General features: G+C 34.8%; 1 protein-coding gene across 2 annotated transcripts in view; it reads left to right on the forward strand.

Moving 5' to 3' along the window:
- Window positions 1-16538: 16538 nt before the first annotated feature.
- LOC129440624 (disabled homolog 2) overlaps window positions 16539-16950 on the forward strand; it is a 51759-nt gene continuing 51347 nt past the window's right edge. For both annotated transcript variants that reach the window (XM_055200089.2, XM_073861051.1), the window contains exon 1: window positions 16539-16899. The gene's annotated coding sequence lies outside the window, so the exon portion shown is untranslated. The remainder of the gene's footprint in view (window positions 16900-16950) is intronic.

Raw genomic sequence — 16950 nt, forward strand, 5'->3', positions numbered from 1 at the left:
AACAAATACATATTTTGAAAACACGAGCATGACACTCCGAACACATATTTTGAATTTGTGCCCTCTCGGATGAGCAGTCACGAGCCGCCACTGCTGAAAACCAATGAAGATGATTTGAGCAATGTTTGTAACCAAACGTGTTTTTGAGCACTATTGACATACATAATATTTTCTACTATGGAAATCAACGGTGCTCTTGTTTTCTACTCCATAACTAATATTGTCCTATGTGTTTGGGTAAACAATAAACAGTACTGTGAAAAAGTCACCACCACCAGACTTGTTGACTTGTTGATTAGAAGTTTTAATGTCCATCCATATTTTTAACTTTGTGTTTGGCTAATATTTTGAGAAATGTTTGTAACCAAACCATTCGTGGTCCACGAATGGTTTGGTTATAAACATTTCTCAAAATAATTTCCTTTGTGTTCATCAGAACAACGAAATTTACACAGGTTTGTAAAACATGAGAGTGCGTAAATGATAGGATATTTTTCATTTTTTGGTAAACTATCCCTTTAACCCTGTAAAGCCCTCGGTTTAAATATTACAACATCAGTTTAAGGTGTATTATACCACGGGTCTGTTGAATGCTGCATTCTGATTGGCTGAGAAATGTTCTATGGGTGTTGATTATTTTCCTGTAAACAGCACACCTAACTTGTCAAATGTCTTAAAAATAGGCACCAGAGCAATGTTTGTGGTAACCGTGGTATAAGCGGAATAATTGACTCTGTTCCTTTGAATTATTTGAAAATAATGCACACCTGCTTCGCGTCGTGCCGCATTACCACCTTGGTGTGCATTATTTTCGTATAATTCAATGGCCCGTCGTCAATTATTCCTTACATAAAATTTACCTGTACATGTTTTTTCTCTCTTTAAAACAACATTTACACTAGTAAATGGCTGTGAACTTACAAAACTTGCAAACCTGCCTTGAAGAACATAACCTTTTTTACTGGACTAAATAAATCTACAATTACGTAAGTAAAATGCCTACAGCTAAAGATACAGCTAATGTTTTGATTATATTTGAGCTTGTTATGTCAATGTTGTAATTTTACAACGTTGGGTCTGAAGGGTACCAAAATGTACCTGTGCACCTTGCACATTACATGAATTAACTGTCCTTCTAATCTCTTAAAAATATACTTTTTATAAATAATTTTTTTGGTAGCAACAAAATATAATATTGATTTTAAATATCTATTTTGAGTTTTAATCAACGTTTTAAGATTATTAAATACGTTTTTAGGAAATTAATTATTTGAAAATTTGAAAGTCATTATGTAGCAATATTTGAAACTATCTATATCTTATTATTTATAAAATATACTTAGTTGGTCCTGTTTTATTGTCTGGGCTTTGTTTGCAAAAATATCAGTTTGCTGCATGAGGGTCAGGTGATAATGTTCTGGAATGTGGGTTGTGGGTTACAGGTGCTACACTATAAAAAAAATCCGTAGAAATTTGCAGCTGGGTTGTTGGTAACTTACCGTAGATTTAAATTTATGTTATTACTGGCAACATTTTGTTCAAGGTTCAATGAACATTGAACGTTTACAGGTCTTTGTCTTTACAGAATGAGACTGGAAAGGCGGCATCGGGCGGGGCATTCTGGGAAACAAAATCTGAAGCAAAAAACAGAAAAAGTTTGATGATGATTTCTGGTTCCCAGAATGCTTTGCATGAGGCTGTTATTGTATAGTTTTAATCTGTAAAGATAAAGACTTTTTTAATATTTAAAATGTATTCAACTTTGAACAAACTCTTGCCAGTAAATAACATAGATTTAAATCTACGGTAATTTACTGGCAACCCAGCTGCAATAACATTGTAATTTCTACGGATTTTTTTACAGTGTATAAGCATTATAAATAGAGGACAATAAGCTCACAAGACAATATTGTGTGAATTCTGTGGAAAAAACAAATCTTTGAAATGTAGATTGGAACTAATTTGCATCAAGATTAATAAGCATGGAAAAAATCAGTGTGTTTTTTATTTCAGAATGCTACTAGCCAGGACTGTTTTATCTAAATGCGTATGATGTCATTTATATCATCCAAATTTGGAAAAAGTGACTTTGAGATGGGACTCTGATATAACTGATGAGGAGGTATGTGACGATGCCTCTGAACTGTAAAAGAGAAATGAAATTATGTCTGCCCATGTGATGATTATGTGGACATCACGGCAACAAAACCAAGCCATTTAAGAACACAGACATTGCCCCATGACAGGTATTACTGTTTTTTATCAGTCTCAAGACTGATATCTCTGTTATTGGCATCACTAATGATCCCATCTCCTTCCATATACCACTGGATTACCTCCAAAAGTACCTTCAAAAGTTTGTGTCAGAAGACATGATCACGGCTCTGACAGAAAACACCAATGAGTAGAATTTCCAAAAAAAAGAGTTTTCATAAACAACAACATGGAACTACTATCATTGAACATGTATGTAAACACTACTAAACACCATAAATACCAGTTTTCGTTCAGGATTTGTAAATACAATCTGAGCATATTTTTATAATAAATGATTTTTCAAAAAAATATGGTTTGTCTGATTATTATGTATTGTGTGATTATGTATATGGATATATAGGATACTATTATTGGGCTACATACACTGAAAAAACGAACTTTTTGGTGTAGTAATATTTATTAGATTAACTCTCATAATTTCTACATAATAATATTAACATTTATTGAGAACTAGATTTTCCTAGGTAAAATGATGATAAATACACAATTAATTAATGTAAAAACTGAACTGTGTGGGAATAGTAAGTCTTATTAGATATTTTCTTGTATTATTTAAGTAAAATTTACTTACATTTATTTGCACATGTTTGCGCCTGAATATATTTTATTTTTTAAGCTTTATCACAGAATAAGAACTGATAAGAACTTTAACTACTTAAATATTTGTTAGCAAAATGTCAAAAAGGTTTAAGCTCTTATATTATTGATGTTGTTTTGTTTTAAATAATAATTTTGTGAAGTCACCGTTCAGGTGATCAGTGTTTCTTTACATGAACCCTGTTCAGAACATTGTATTGTAATTCTCTCCACAGTGCTGATAATGCATGTCAGAAACACAGTTTGTGTGCCTTTCTGTTCCGAATCAAGTTTATTCAATGACTGACTTGTTGTCAGTCATGAATTTTGTGTTATAATGCCATTTATAACACTAAAAATAACCAAGTCCATAGGAATATGTTAAAGAAAATAACAAACAGAAAATACGATTTATTTAATATTATTAGGACAGTAATGCTTCAATATTCAAAAAACCTAATAGACATTACCTAAACGATTAAAATAAATCTAACTTCTAAATAAAATAATTAAGTACCATTTAATTAATTATTTAACATATGTTTTATCATGCAATTTTAAGTAAATTTTATTTGATTTTAGTAGGTAAGTTTTACTTATAAAAAAGCAGTAAATTTTACTTAAAAAAAGTTCGTGCAAATTGTTACGAGGATTTTTTAAAGTAAATTTTACAAGTTGTTTTTTTCAGTGTAAGCAGTACACCCTGCAAATAAACCTCTTAGATGTTATCAATGTTGGGTAAGTTACTCAAAAAAAGTAATTAATTACTAGTTACTAATTACATCTTCAATCATGTAATTAGATTACTTTACAAATTACTCTCACCAAAAGTATTTAAGTACTTATTACTAATTACTTTCTAAATCCTATTTAGTACATGATACAAGGATAGGCTTGAAATGGCTCGAATTAATAATATATAAAAGTACATCAATTATTATGGTCCCACTTTAGGGTCCAATTCTCTCTTTTAACTAACTATTAACTACTTTTGCCTAAATATACTCCAACAACTAATACTAAAGAAGTTATACATTTTAAGTATTGGTAGAAATGGGGAGGGTTAAGGATGTAGAATAAGGTTTTGCAGAATCAGGCATAAATATGTGCTATTAAGTAATAATAAACAGCCAGCATATCATTAATATTAATGCTAATAATTAACCAGTGAATAGTGAGAATTGTAAACTTAAACCATGTTTAATCCACTATTGTATTATAGTATATATAATTGTTTAGAGTCCAAGTCCATACACAGTATTTAGTTACATCAGAAGTAACTGTAATTAGATTACAAGAAAAATAAGAGTAATCCCTTACTTTACTTTTTCAAAGGAAAAGTAATTTAATTACAGTAATTAATTACTTAGTAACTAGTTACACCCAACACTGGATGTTATTAACATTTGTTAAGACTAGTAAGTAAAAATCACTGAAATTGTGCTACCCCATAGGCCCAATGTTGTAATATTACAACAATTCCATAAAAACTTACTAAAATGTCACAAATGTAAAAACCCATTTATTTCTGCATTAGAGTACTCCTACAACAACATATAAAAGGTGAAACATTTTTTTCAAAGTTTTTTTCTATATTTGGGACTTACAGGGTGGTTAACCATGCGTGACTGACTCTGCATATAGTGCATTTCTGGCATTGATCATTGATCACCTCTAGATGGTAGTACTGTTCACCCAAGACTGTTGCCATAAAGGCCTGCAAAGCTGTAAAAAAATATTTAACGTGCTTGTTAGTTCAGTGGGGGGCTACGGTTTTATCAGAGGGCCAGTTCAACCAAAATTATGTCAGGAAACCGTAACAGGTGCATCCTGAAGACGTGGCTATACCATGTTCTCGTTTACCAACATCTGCCTTAACATCTAACATAATTTACAGCCTGACTCAGCACACTGAGTCACTTCACCCATAAAATGCTACATTTTCGAAAGGATTCAGACAGATGGAGGAATGGAGCTGCTCGGAAAATGCATTTCACAAGACAGCTTTCAGGAACTGTTGTGCATGTGATGTCTATTTTATTGTCTCTTTTAAAAGTTCATCTTGTCCCTCACAATGCTAAAAATACAAAAATAGGTTAAGTGTTTGCTGCAATTTACATGTAGGGTTAAAAAAAATGTTAAAATGTAATGTAATTCAATGTAGAATTTCAATTCATCCCTTATTATGGCCTGCCTCTGTAAAATCATACACTTTCATACACAACAGCAGATTAAAATGGAGAAAGGGAGTGTCATAAATCACTCCGGGATGTTTTAAAAACTGTAATTAGTTTGACCACCAAGAGCAAAATTCTCCAAAAATCTCCTTTCAAACTGTCAATTAGTGCTGTTTTTACCAACCTGACTATAATCCTCCTGAAAACAGCATAGTAACACTATAAGTGGGTGTTCTGATGGAGTTTCCTGCATTGAATGTGCTGAGGGTGTTTATGGTGTTAGGAGAGTCACAGTACTGCATTGTCAGTGTGCTGCTGTTTAATGTCACACTTTGTCTACCCACAAACAACTCTGGCAGACTTTCATTGGCCAAAGAGTGCTCCGGGGCAGAAAGGCATTTGCACTAAGGAGTAAAATACAGTGTTTGTTCTTCATCGCTCCCATTAAATTCATATGAAAACATTTCTCTTATTTCTTTACAATGGAAGTCTGTATGTATAGGTCATTATACAGAGTAGGTTGTTCAAAACTATAAGTAATAAAGCCTCTAAATGATGGTGCAGTTGTTGTGGATGTCCTCAGTTGGTAAATCACTTCATGATGATCTCAACAAGTCTCTGGGTGCCACAGTAGTTTCTTTGCCAAATCAGATATTAATGTCAGCACTCAAGATCTTCTCAATGGTACTGCGGCAAACCCATTACATTTTCTCAAAACATGATGCCACTTTACTTTGTTTAGTGTTGAGTACTTTTATAAGTGCCCGTCTACCAGCTGTGTGGATGTACTGTACAGTTTACACTAGATGACTACCTCTTCTTATACAGTAGGTATTAACTGATGTCCTTGGTCAACAATAGCATTTCTCTCAGCATGGCGAGTGTTCTCTTAGCACTAATAATAAGTCCCATATGTGGATCTGTATGATTTTTTCATCAACTAGCACAGAAATGTTTTACTAGACTTATAGGAGAGACGCACTGCACGCTGTACACTTTATTCAGCTTTTGACAAGGCGGCCTCTGTTGTACCCTGGGCAGCAAGCCAGACGTCTCTACCTAATACGCTAATACAGTGCCTGTTTGGTGTTAAAAGGTACTTTGCTCATGTTTGGGCAGCATTGTGACTAGATTTGAACACACTCTCACCCACAAAAACACATAAATGCTTAAAGTCCTTTGTAAGATCGGGGGTCCTTGGACCGCCGGGCCTCACACTTCAAAGGAGAAAAGACCACTGGCTTCCTCCTCTAACAGTAAAATGAAAACAGCGAGTGACTTGAAGAATGCTCGGAGACACTTGTAGAGATGAAGAGTTTGTATACTGAGCTAGAGAGAGAGAGAGAGTTGTTAGCACTCTTTTGCTTGTGTTTTCAATAGGAAATTGTGAAGCCCTTCCTCGCTAGTTTGGCACAAGCTGTGTTTTGACTTTTCAGAAAATGACTGTGGCAAACAAACACAAATTTAGAGTGACAAACACAAGGATTTCGGCATTCTTTTTACAAAACATCACAGAACGTACTTGAAATGATCTTGTTTTCTGCACCCCCCCCCCCCCCCCCAAAAAAAAAAAAAAACATTTCTGGCTATTCGTTACAACTCCTCTGAGATCAATTTTTGGAAAAGGACGTAATGTTCATTTCTGAGAACCCTCTGTCATTTAACACTTTCTAAACATTCATTGTAAAAAAAAACATCATCAGCATTGTGGGAGAAATATCATATCTTGCATTTTATAATAGTCAGACTTCTCTTTTCTTGCTAAGTTCAGACAGGAAGCGGTAAGAAAAAAAGATATGGGAAGAAAATTAAACGAAATTGGCACATTATAATTTTATATATTTATATTTATTCATCATGCCTGCCAATAAAACCCTAAGGGGTGGTTTCCTGGACAGGGAGGACTAAAATGCATGTTTGAGCTGCCTTAATTTTAAAAACACCTTGTCCTGACCTATCTTTAAGAGCCCGATTCACAATTTTACATTTCCTTTGGTTTGTAAGGGTGTTTTCACATCTGTAGTTCGGTTCATTTGGTCCGAACCAAAAGCAAAAAATGATACATTGTAGCTTTTTAGCAGTTTTGGCTACCCAGTCTCCTGAGGATGCGTATAAATAGCACGAAGTGTAAAACTCGTGCAATACATACACCAAATTCCACTTCGGCGTGCATATGATACGCCAGTCCTTCCCATTCACTTAAACGGTGCATCTTTTTTTGTCGTTTTATTTATTGGTTTTTCAATTTTTTGCTATTTTTTACCATTTTCGCTTGGGTTTAGGGTTAGATTTTAGACTTGCTTAATGAGGTTATTTAAAGAGTAACTAAACCCTTAACCAACTTTTTTTAGTTAATGATCTGTAAGAATGATGCTTTATTAGTGCTGTTCATTGATTTTGGTGAGTTTTTGACATTTGGATATAAAGTGTTTCAATACTACAATATATGGTGTAAAAACGTCTGAGTGCTGCCCTCTTCAGGTTGAACGGTGGCTACTGCAGTTGAATTGTCCTATTGGATGTTGGGTCCAAAAAGTAACTCGTGACGTAGGCAGGTTCAAGCTCACCACGCCCTTGTTACGATCTCACCACATGCTTGGTACGAGCTTAGTTCGTCCCCTCTATCTCCGTTGGGATCTGCCCACTTTTCTTGCATTTTTCAAATATTGCCAGTGGGTGGAGTCAGGCTCTGACCAGGGGTTTAGTTACGCTTTAATATACAGGTTTCTCCATGTTTTTGTCCATATTTAAGCCATGGTCGCTTGGAGTTGGGGTTAGAGTTGGTGTTTGGGTTAGGATGTCATTTTTATATAACAAAAAGTTGTTCTAACCCTAAACCCAAGCGAAAATGGTAAAAAATAGCAAAAAAATTGAGAAACCAATAAATAAAACGACAAAAAAAGATGCACCGTTTAAGTGAATGGGAAGGACTGGCGTATCATATGCACGTCAAAGTGGAATTTGGTGTATGTATTGCACGAGTTTTACACTTTGTGCTATTTATACGCATCTTCGGGAGACTGGGCTAGTTTTTCACACAACACTGATTGCTCTGGTCTGCACCAGTTAAAACGAACCAAAATTCAGTCATGGGAGAAGATCCACATCACTCATTGGATATATTTCCTAAACTGCTTCTCGATTGGTCAGAATCAACGTGCGCGAAATTCTAACGGAACCTCGGAAGTACACAAAAAGGAGGAAAATACAGCAGACACCGTGGACATACGACTGCATGCTGTAATAATGTCTCCGTGATTGTTATACATAGTTTCTACACAGCGCTCTAGACAAACTGTTCATTTCCAAAATTAATCGCGAATGCTGCTTGAAAACAACGTTTTTATGCACTATAAACCGCGAAGACACCAAATTTCTAAGGCTCCGCCCGCACCTCCTTGCAACTCCAGGTATGTCCGCGATCTGTCTTTGTGCTAATATTGCTACTAGAAACTGTCAACAAACACTTCCTCATCCGAAAATGCACTGCGCAACTGACTACGGCAGCTGGTTTAGTCCAAAATGCGCAGTACTTTTGCAGTTAGGTTGGTTCGATCTCTGATCATGTTCTCACTACAAACGAACCGTTCTAGAGTTCGTTTGAAAGCGTACCGAGACCACTTCTTCAAGGAGGTCTCGGTCCGCTTTTTGGTCCGCTTTTGGTGTGCACCTGAGTTCGATTGCTCCATTCTCACTTGCCCAAACGAACCGCACCAAGTGAGCAATCGAACTGTGATACGATTCAACCGAACTAAATGAGGCAGGTGTGAAAACACCCTAAGTGTGTATTAGTACATGTTAACGATATGCAAAACAGTAAACAATGACGCGAGTTATCATCTCCAACGTAAATCTCTTTTCTTGGAATACAACAAACACACGGATTGTAGGCAACAGTGTACTTCCTGGGATTGGTGATGTGGACAACACAGACATTATCAAAATTCCTCTCACTTCGGACTGTAAGTTAACTTCTGTTAGCATTGCATTGTGGGTGAATCTTTTAAACATGGTAAGGAGCGTCACATTTCCGGCTGACGTCAGAGGTATTCAGGCCAATCACAACGTACAGATTAGTTGGCCAATCAGAGACACAGCGCTTTGTACAAAATCAGTGCTAAATGTTTATTTCTATCTTGATAATCTTTGGATTTTATTACGAATTGCTTTGATGTCAAATTGAAGAGCTTACCTTATATGTTGTTTTCACGAAGACCTCCCACTCTTCCACTCCCACTTCAATAGAGTTCTGCAAACTTGGCACATGTCTGTTTCCTCCGGGAATGTATGTATCAGCATTCCGAGATGAGCAAAACTTTCAGTGAGAAGAATGTTGTGGCTCTTCAATGGATAAGATGTGTGGAAAATGTATTTACTTTTCCCTTTCTTGGTGAAAGAACTACACATGTATCCTGTCTTGTTTACCCGCTGAGAAATGATTCATACTATGTACTTTTATGTATAATAGGCTTTACAGTTTATGTATTGCATATCTTCATTTGCTGAGCATGTAGTCATTCAACACACATACTCCATATACAGTGATTTGTTAAATCTGTGCTACAATTGGTTGACTTGTGCTATATATGATAACAGATTAATAGATCCTTTGTGATCACGCAGCACTGGGAATCTATGAAGGAAGTGTTTTTGATTATGCTTCATTCTTTTCCCTTCTAATACTTGGATAAAGCTGTTCAGCACAAAGACACACTAGTGTTGGATCATTGTACAGTACATAGACTGTGTTCTTCTAATAAATGCAACAGCTTCTCTGCCAATGAATGTGGCTTTTTATTAAGCAATCCAAAAGCCATTCAAGGGGTTCCTGTAAAATATGAGGTAACGTAAATTGCACTGTGAACTCAGAGAGCCACGAATGAATAGCTGGCTATAGTCTTCAAAGTGTCAAGACACATTTCATGATGGGAGACCTACACCCTCTACATTCCTATGGCATATAGACGTTTCCATCCTTTCTTCATTTAGTCATACATACTTCCTTTCTGAATCTTCCTTCTGAATCTTCCTCAGATGTCTGTCAAGTTGTCGCTGTTCATGCTGTTTTAAAAAAAAACTTATGGTAAATCAAACTCAAGGCATGTAGCTTTGTTATGGACTCATTGCTATGGCAACTAAGCTTCATATTAGTCCAAATAAAGGCTGCACTAAGCAGGGGTTTTAGTAGATGGATAGATTTAGTGTATAAAGGCATGTCTGTTGTCGATCAAACCTGCTGCCAAGTCTTGTTTACAAGAGCTTTTTCTGTTTTCTTATTTTTTCTGTTGGTTTTTATAGCGCTTTAACCGAGTGAGTCATCATAGCTTTCCACTGCTCACAAAAGCTTGGTTTGGATATTTCTTTTTTTTAGAAAATGTAAAACAAAAATATCACATAGGGGAGAGTGGGGTAAGTTGTCACATTAGCTTATCTAAAAAGAACAACACTACTTAATTGTGATTATTGATTTTCAAACCAGAACTGAAAATATTATATGGCTTAACCCTGGGTTATCTTCGTTCTTAACCCTGCTTTTAACCCGTAGGTTAAAGCAACACTAAATTGTTTTGCTCTTTACTCCCCCTACAGGTTGGAAGCGGAATTGTCCATTACCACTGTACTAAACAATTAAGCCTACTGCAGCAAAGCTGGCGCTGATTGGATTGTAGGTCTGCCGTAAAGCAAGTTTTTGTAGTTTTCACTCGAACTACAGGACTGCGACCCGACGGTTGGAAACTTCTTTAGTGTCGTTTTGGCTGATAGAGGGCTGCAAAGCGAATGTGAAAGTGCCGTTCACCCTGTTTTGAGTGGATGAACGACTGAAACTTTTTTAGAAACATTAAGGTAAAAAAAAACTCTTTAGTGTTGCTTTAAGGATTGTTTCACACTTGTAATTTGGAAGCAGGCTTATCCCTGAAATTAACCCAGGGTGAGAACTGGGTAGATTACTTATGAATTGTAATCCGTTACTGATTACGAATCACATGACAAAATTTGTAGTCAGTAATATAATCTCTTACTAGATTACACATCATTGGTAACGTAATCTGACTACTTTTGGATTACATTTAGATTACTTTTGACATCTTATTTGATTTCAAATATATAAAGAGGGGGGAAATATATTCAGTTCTATTTCACCAACAACAAGAGCCTTAAAAACTCATTTTAAAGTGCAATGTAGGGACAGTTAATACTTCACAATACTAACATTGTTTTACTTTGCTATTAGTGTTAACTGAGAGTAACACACTGAATAAAACAAAATCACTCTTTATGAATTTAAAACATATTTACTTAATTTTAAGTAAATACAAACAAAAACAGCTACATTGCAAAAAATGCAATCACAAAATTTACTGCAACAACACTGCTAGGTCTAAAATTTCACATCACAAATAAAACTGAAGTGTTTATTTAAACCGCGAGTTTCTTTAAAAATGAAATGGATGAAATGGTGTCTATTCATCCAGTTTAATTTTGACATTAGTGGGGAAATAAAATTGTCTTCAGAGCTGCATTGTCACAAAGTTTATCGCTGTTTACTTGAACAATAGTTAAAATAGTATTTTTGTTATCATAATGTTATTTACAGGTTACAGGCCAAAAAACAACAAATATACAATAATTTTTGGTTAATTTAAACTTTTTTTAATGCCAGTAGAAATTCTGGTATGGCAAGTTAAAAACTGAAACAAAATATTTCCTCCAGATCTGCTTTATTTAAAATAAATAAATAAAATAAGTAATACTTAAAAACAGACGGACATCAGTGGTTATATGTAAATATAGATTCATTGTTTGGTCAAAATTATTGCGGGACAATTCAGTGTTCCCTGAAAATTGGTAGGGACATGTCCCTAGCGTCCCTACCCAAATCAGCGCCTTTGCATCCAGTGATCAAACGCTGAGTGCTGCTCCATTTTGCATCTTGTCTAACGTTGGCGGAAGGTAAATGTATTATGAAAAATGTAAAAAAAGAGATTTAAATAATTGTGAACATCATACTGTCATAGTGTGAATAATATGTAATCATGTAATCCATAAAAAAGTAACAGTAGTCTGATAACGAGTATTTTAATATGTAGTTTAATCTAATTACAAGTAGGCCTACTTGATTTTAGGAATCTGATTACGTAATCCAGATTACATGTAATTCGTTACTACCCAGCTCTGCCCAGTGTTATGAAACCCTGCTAGCCCTGCTTTTGTGGAGTTTACCTAACCCTAACCCCAATTTCTGATTGGCTGTCTGTTGCTAAGCATTGAGTCATAACATTCTAATGGGCTAATCACACAAAACGCGCTTTAAACGCTTGGAAACTCAAGGCGCAACGCACTGCCTTTTTTTAAAAAAAGAGCAGTGCAATGCGGATTTTCATATTGCTAGGCAACCACCGAGTCAGCTGTCTTGTCAATCAAATATTGAAGCGTGAGCGCTCTTTTGCTGTCATATTAGCAGAAACTTTAAAAAGAGGGCGCTTGCTCTGACCTTGTTTGAGGGTGAGAATGAGAATATAAAAATATAAATATATACATTCACGTGTAAAAGTTTCTTAAATACATGCATGAATGTGTGTGTATATTTACATAATAATTACAGAAAGCACACACATAAATAATGCAAACAATTACTTTCATGTATGCGATTAATCGCGATTAATCTTTTCCCAGCACTAAGTGAACACAAAGTTGACTATAAAAGAAGTTGTCACAGAAAGTGACAATTTGATTTTTGAGAAAATGTGACAACTTACCCATGTGACAACTTACCCCGCTCTCCCCTACATTAAAAAGCAGTTTCATATGAAGTGATTGACCATTGTTTTAGTCATTTTTTACCTCTCTGTATCATGTTCTCTCTCTCTCATGTGCTGGATTTTTAGACTCCTTTACACCCTGATTTAATTAGTAATTCCCATTTTTAAAAATTAATATTTGTATTAAAAAAGGTCTTGTTTTCTTATTTATTTTTTAGTTTGTTTATTCATTGCTCAAATTGTAATGATTTAAAGTGTAATAAAGGCAAAACTGTGCATTTATAACAGTGGACTAAAGCTTTTACTCCTGAGGTCGTGTATGTTCTCTCCCAACTCCTAATCTGACTAGTTTAGCTGGAGAGATGGCCTGATCCCCGGACCCCTAAAGCTTTCAGATAAGGCAGTTATCTGTTCTAGACCTTTGCCCTTTTATGGCTCTAAGCAGATTTGGTCACCATGACAGACAGTTTACATTTATTTATGGCACAACAACAGCCCTGAATATAGCAACAAAGCACTGATACCTGTTAATTGTTGTTATTCAGCATAGATGTTTGCTTTTCTACACACAATCTGTATGTCTAAAGATTATATGAATATGGCTGTTTGTAACATGTTTGATGAGTCAGCAGGTAAAAGGGATGTGAGAGAAACAGGAGAGGGAACTGTGTCATTTCAAGGGCATTGAGACAACCATATCCTTTGCACCTATATGTTTCCTTTCCCGTGTCACAGTTCATCCTATGTCTGTCATCAAAATAGGCATACAGGATAAACAGGTAGTGTGAATAGGTGCAAAATGCATTTTTATGGATGGTATACACAAAAATGTATTTAGCACGCTGATGTAAAAAATATATAATATTTACTTAATTTGTAGTTATGTAACATTTAGCAGATGTTACAAAATATTTTTGTCCTTATTTACACTGAAAGACAAACATTTTTCAATGTAGTACATCTTGTTCATTCTAAACACTGACGTCAAGGAACAAAAACATTCCCATCAATAGCAGCGCTGCCCTCTCGAGGGCCGGTTCCTAGCAGTTCCCTGGCTCGAGATCCTTAAAGAGGAAGTATAAACATTAACATGAACTAAAAATGGGGAAATATTGTACATGATAAACTATCAAATATAGAATATGTATAATAAAATGCATAATAAATAGGAGGTCTCATATCCTCCTGTTTAGGATTGTAATTTCTGTTTTATCTGCAGGAAGTCATAACCCCCCACAAAAATCATCATAGATTTCTGACTAAAGCCAAATGTGCACTTAAAATCTGCTAAAAAAAATATGTACAAATGTATACAATAAACGAAATGAAAATAAATGACATGGGCTCATTTACTTCTAATCAAATTTGTAAAAGCAATGGCTGGTTTACAATACTTTCCCCACATAAACATCAGTTCACATATCAACCATGTGTATGTAACTCTGCTTGAGGCTTTAAATAGCAGTGAAAATCCATCATGTGGTAGGGGTACTTACCAAAGCCAATAGCCAAACATCACTCTTACTTTTCAAAAGATCAGACTGACATTTTTTAATCTTGTAGGCTATAAAATGGGAAAATGAATCCCACAGCCCCGTGCACTGAAGGAAGGCCACAATATGACTAAATCTTGGGGGTGGATTTAACAGCCTATAGCATTATGTTGGTAAACTGTGTGCGCCCCTCACACTTTTATGTCATTTTTATTATTTATGTATTATATAGAATTTTTAAATCACATTTCCATGAGACACTATTGACCACCAATATATATAAAAACATAAACATATATATTTTAAAAATATATATTTATGGGTTTAAAAATATAGTAGTTTTCACACAACATATCTGTGAAAATATCTGAACATAGGCCTATGCCCACAGATATATAGGGTATCTATGAAACATGATAAATATATTCGTAAAATATATTCATATTTATATATGAAGAGTTTCGTTGCAAAACGTTTTTAACATTTTTGTCAAAACATGTTTATTATTATGTTAGCATGTTATTATTTTGTTTTATGGTGCTACTTAGCTGTATTTTTTAAGTTATGAAGGTTTAAATCAAAACAAACCAACTGCAGTTATATTGATATTAATTGGAATGCACAACCAAAAAATGAGATTCCTGAAAAATTTAAAAGCGGAGTTATCTCCTTTTGCAACGAAACTCTTCACACACATACATATATATATAAAACACTTCCTTATTGAAATATATATCGTGACATAACATAATTTGTGAAAATATTTGAATATAGGCCTATGCCCACCTATAATATACCTAAAGCACATGATAAACATATTAACAAGATTTCTTAAAATTTTTTAAAAAATCTCGTTTTGCAGCAAAACTCTTTATCATGAAACTCTTTATATGTATATGTTTTATATATATATATATATATATATATATATATATATATATATATATATATATATATATATATATATATATATATATATATATATATATATATATATATATATATATATATATATACAACCCTATATCATGAAATTATGTACCTATAGGCATGTATGGACCAACGTGAAAAGGTCACGTTTCGCCGCGTTTGAACGTGAGCATGTCACGCTTTTCTGCTTGTGTCTGTCACGTTTGGTTACTCATCTTTTTTGTCCTATTTTCAAACCATTGTCGCTTCGGTTTAGGGTTAGATTTGGTGCTTGCGTTAGTTTGTCACTTTAAGTATTGGTTTATAAAAAAAGATACAAGACCTATTATTTTATATTTTCTAAACTTTAACCAAATGTCGCCTGAGTTGGGTTTAGGTAGGGATGTCATTTTATGTAAATCTAACCCTAAACCGAAGTGACAATGGTAAGAAATTAGGACAAAAAAGTTGAGTAACCAATACGTGACAGTGACACAAACAGAAAAGCGTGACATGCTCACGTTCAAACGCGGCGAAACGTGACATTTTCACGTTGGTCCATACGTGCCTATAGGTACATAATTTCGTGTGCCCACCTATAATATACCTAAAAAACATGATAAATATATATTATATATATTATGGCATGATATAAAAAGGAAATGTATGGTTTAAAATATAGTTTTTACAGGACATGTCTGTGAGTGTTATTAAAGATGCCGTGTGTAATTTTTAGTGAAATCTAACGGTGCGAATTGCAACCAACGGCTCAGTTAATTGCTTACCCCTTCCTTTCTAAGCACAAAGAGAAGCTACGATTGCCTCCACAGATGTTGTCTGTGACAGTAAAGAATAGCCAGTCAAGCAGAGGTTAAAAAACTGATGAAACTATAAAGCAGTTTGTCCATTTAGGGCTACTGTAGAAACACGGTGGCTCAAATGGCGACTTCCATGTAGGGGGACCCACAGTTTACGTAGATAATAATTACTAATTCTAAGGTAATACAAACAATCTAGTTCATTATGTAAGGTCTTTATACACCACAGATAATATAGTTATGTATACTATATTGCATTTCTGTCAAGAGATCATTTGAAAAGTTACATACTGCACCTTTAAAAATCTGAACATATCCACGAATATGAAGAATATATTTTTAAAAAATTAAAATGACATACATGATTAAATTACAAACATTTTTGGGTATAAAGTCACTGAAATTGTGTAATGAACATCTTGGTGATGGTAAAGTATTGCACAATATTTTGACAGGAACATGACTTTCTGTCATCTACAGGAAAAACTGCACAGACAAGCAGTAAATATGGGTTCAGTCAGTGGGAACATTTGATGATCGATGACAAATGAATTAGCCATTGAGAGGTGAATGTAATTCACATTCACTGAAATGACGATATGGGATTGTGAAACGTATGTGTAAATCAGAGGAGGATACAGTCTGGTCCTCGGAGGGTTAACATTTCACTTTGAGGGGGAGTTACCGAAGCTGCAGCAGCAGTAACATCAGAGCGCATTCCTCAGCAGAGCTGCCAACATCCCGGGAATAAGACCTGAACGTTCAACATCTCACACCCACAGGGATTAAAGACCGGGAATATACCGCACTCATCTCAAACCGTATCTTCACTGCCGGTTAGGAATCAACTGTAGGAGTATGCAAGGTTCTGCTCAATCTCTACATGAAGGTAAGTAGCCTAATACATGAACGTAGTACGAATGTCAGGCTGTGTCAGAAA

Source organism: Misgurnus anguillicaudatus, chromosome 22, assembly GCF_027580225.2.
Source record: "Misgurnus anguillicaudatus chromosome 22, ASM2758022v2, whole genome shotgun sequence".
In the NCBI taxonomy this organism is placed as follows: Eukaryota; Metazoa; Chordata; class Actinopteri; order Cypriniformes; family Cobitidae; genus Misgurnus; species Misgurnus anguillicaudatus.